The following is a 3,550-nucleotide window of genomic DNA, read 5'->3' on the forward strand; positions in this document are numbered from 1 at the left end:
TCGGCGGGGGAATCACGAGGCCGCAGCTCGCGGGGGCAGCTCGTCGGCGGAGCGGCGGGGCTCCTTTGCAGGTGCCTGACTGCCTCTGGAGCTTTATAGGGCGATTATGAACCCAGCTCACGGTTTTGCGCCCGAAAAAAAAGGTCCTATGAGTAATCCAGAACGTACTCAACACACTCTATTTTTTGATACAGGGCATGGTGTCGGTTGAGAGGAGGGGTAGGATAATTCCTACGAAGAATTCTGCCTTGCTGAGCGTTTCTTTTTTCTCCCCTCCTATATCCTCCCCCTCCCATATCTTGGAGGAGACAGGAGCAGTGGCTTCGGTTCAATCCCTTTCCAAGCGAGTCCCTCATCAGACTCCGCGCTCCTTCCTCGAACGATCTAGCTCGTGTCCTCGCTGTCTGTCTGCTGAGCCAGGGGAGGACCACTCAGACCGTGGAGGAACTGCCCTCCAGCTCAGGCCTCCCCAAAGCACCTTGCTTGAGCACAGCTACTCGGTGCCACCGTTTTTTCATTCGCTAAGCGCGCCCTTCTAGCTTTGGCCCCCTTGGTGAGGCGCAAAGAAGTCCTCCTGATTGATCACGTCTGAAGGTTAATAACACGCACGAGCGCCGCCGCGCACGCATGAGCAACCAGAGCATGAAGGTGGTCCCGGAGGGGCCCTCGTGGACCTGGCTCACTCCCTCGCTCTCCTTCGGATCTCACACCCTTTAAGGGTTCTCTCTTTGCAGTATTTAAGAACGTTTAATGAAAAGCCCCTCGCCGTAAAAGGCGTTGACGAGAAAGTTCCCACCAGAGGGCGCCAAGCGCCCAGATACCAGGAGGCCCGCCGGGTCTTTCCTCGGATGACCGAGCCAACACCTGGAGGGGCCGGCCAGGTTCTGTTACTTGCTGGTCCTTTCGCTAATTCACGTCACCCCCTTTCCTCTCGCTCAGTTTCTTTTTCTTTAGGGGAAAACAAAGTTGATCTGTGTGCGTATCTGATACCGTGTGCTCTAATTCCTTTATTCGTTTCGCAGTGGTTTTATTTTTCCTGTTGCGGTGCAGCAGGCTGGGTTATTTATGCTCACGTCTGGGGCCTGGCTGGTTCATCGAGGCCCGTCCCTTCTCTCTGAATGTCTTACCGATTCTCACCTCTACACAGTGGAAATGCTGAAAATCTTACAAATCACTGGAAATTCCACAAGGGAGATGGAAGATTCCCCCTGGAGGGATGTATTCCGATCAGCGAGAGGGATCTCGCTGTGAGATTTGAAATAACCGCGTCGCCTTTATACTAGAGAAAATATTGTCGCCCTCCCCCCACCTTGCAATAAAAGCTCGGACGCTTTTTAAGCGTTCGGAACCGCAGGGCGCGCGGTTAATGGAACCGCGGTCTCCAGAGCTCGGGCTGAGCAGGTGCAGATGCCCGCTCAGCGTAAGGAACGTACCCCCAAACCGCGCACCCCGCGGCTTCTCCGAGACTCTTGAAATGCGCGGTTTACAAAAGGTGAGGCTCGGAATTCCATTCGCGCCCCCCTCACCAACCTTGGCTAAAAGAGGTGGTGGCGCCAATCAGGGAGCCTGGTGTCAGTGCTAAATCATTCCAGACAACCGGGCAAGGATACAGAGGGAGGGGCAGTCCTCGGAGCCCACTGTCCTGCGTAGACGCCTGCTCGCCTTCGGTCCTCTTTACATTTTCCCAACACCAGAGATTCCCTGGAATGGAAGATTCGTTTGCTTCACCTGTGGCGCCCATTGATAAATTTTCAAACGCTCCCTCCTCTGACCTCAGAATCCAAAACTCTCAACCCTAACGTTTTAGCCAAGAGAATTGACCTGTTGGAAGAAAACAAAAATTTCCTTCAAAACTAGGGATCATAAAATCAAGCAGAGTCTGCTCAGCTTCAAGGATATCACTTTCTCCTTGACGGCGAGGAGTGAAGAAATGAAGGCTCCTGCTCGTCTTAATTCTAAAATATTTCATTGGATGTTAATAATTAAACGAATATTTTAAACTTACCCACTATGTGCCAGACACTGTTTTCTTGGAGTTTGCATTGTCCCTGTAATTCGTTACCCTGCACTCAAGGAGTTGACATTCCAGAGAGGCAGGGAGAGGAGCAGACCCCAGAACTTCGTGGCTTTGACTTAATTTCCAGTTGTCTCTCACTCCAACTCATTATCCTGGACTCATGGGGTGGGGGATCTGGGGCCTCAAGTCACACCCAGATCTAGTATGCTGTTTTGAGACCGGTGCCGTTCTTTCAGCACCAGGGACAGCAACCATGGACTGGCCCCCTGGCCCGCCTTTCGTCCGCTTCCTCCACTAGTTCTCGGCCAGCCCGCCCGGCTCACCCCTGCCCTTCTCCCTCCCGGCAGGAACTGCTGTTATTTGGTTTGCTTGGTTAAGAGCAAGGGGTATTTCGCCCACTTCTCCCCTGGTAAGAATTTGGACTAAGGGTGGCTGTCGTTGTCATTTCATTCTTCAGACATTTGGGATCTATATTTTTTGTTTCTGTTTTTCACTCTTCTTTTCATCTTTTACTACTTCCGTGGGAGTCTGTTTAATGGGGGTGGAAAAAAGATATCCTCTCTAGGGACTCGAACCGGTAATGAGGGGTAGCCCGGAAGGGCGTGGTGTCCGCCCAGCTGTTTCGTTTGCATTTGATCTAGGGTTTAGTGCTTTGAAGAAATGGGAACCTGATGCCCAAAGGCATAAAAAAGAGGGGGCGATGTGCGACCATTCTGGGCTCAAGTTCCTGGGTGTTGGGGGTTTTCTTGCAGCTCCTGCTGCTCAATCCTGTCTGTCGAGGACAATTTTCCCCTGGGTCAACCGTGGCTGGGACTTGGGAACACCGACCCTCCGCCCACAATGTCCTTTGCTTAAGCAGTTCAAAGATATTCTATCCGGATTTGAGGCCGGGCCTTTTCTGAAAAAGAAGAATGGGGGTGGGTGGGAGGAGTATAAGGCGTAGAAGGGGCACCCAAGCCGGCAGTGGGGGAGATTTTTATCCGTAAAAATATGGTCGGTCAAGGTGAGTAGATACGAAACGTCAATCGTTTTTTTCCCCCTTTGACGCACTTAGCATTTTTATCCTCCAGAAAGGTAATTTGGAGCCACAGTGTTGGTTCTTTTCGGCAGGCTCTTTACGGTCTATTTTAAGTATCTAATTTACGACCGGGAAAAAAGAGGCAGTGCTCACCGTTTAAACGTCTGTCTCCTGAGACGAGTGGAGAAAGCGTTGCTTTTCTTAATTCGGAGCTGAGTTCGTTTCTCTGTGTTTCTGTACTTTAAAGACAGAGCAGCGAATCGTTCTGGACCTTCTTCGGAAGATCATAGCTAAATTCACACCCCCATCCCAACTGACCACGCGACGTTCACTCCTGGGCGACAGGAAAGGGTTAAAAGGACGACAAGAAGGCGGAATTCCAGCCAGAACACTGAAGACCCTGGAAAACAGCTGTATTCCTTAGAAAACTGTCAAATGGTCCTTCCCTCTTAATATTCAGAAGATGAAAACAGTTTGATATTAAGAAAGTAATCAAGAAAGACAAGGCCGTTTGT

At 51.0% G+C, this 3,550-nt stretch overlaps 1 protein-coding gene across 3 annotated transcripts in view; it reads right to left on the reverse strand.

Moving 5' to 3' along the window:
- Positions 1-3,282, reverse strand: part of GAD1 (glutamate decarboxylase 1) — a 53,931-nt gene extending 50,649 nt beyond the window's left edge. Inside the window, exons 1-2 of one of the 3 annotated variants that reach the window (XM_006141491.3) lie at positions 3,189-3,261; positions 1,531-1,701 (exon numbers count right to left, since the gene is read on the reverse strand). The gene's annotated coding sequence lies outside the window, so the exon portion shown is untranslated. Of the gene's footprint in view, positions 1-1,530; positions 1,702-2,005; positions 2,038-3,188 lie in introns of those variants that run through there. The other 2 variants (XM_006141492.2, XM_006141493.3) reach the window with 2 other exon arrangements.
- Between the last annotated feature and the right edge of the window lie 268 nt (positions 3,283-3,550).

The sequence above is a fragment of the Tupaia chinensis genome, unplaced genomic scaffold, assembly GCF_000334495.1.
Source record: "Tupaia chinensis unplaced genomic scaffold, TupChi_1.0 Scaffold000056_1, whole genome shotgun sequence".
NCBI classification, from domain to species: Eukaryota; Metazoa; Chordata; class Mammalia; order Scandentia; family Tupaiidae; genus Tupaia; species Tupaia belangeri.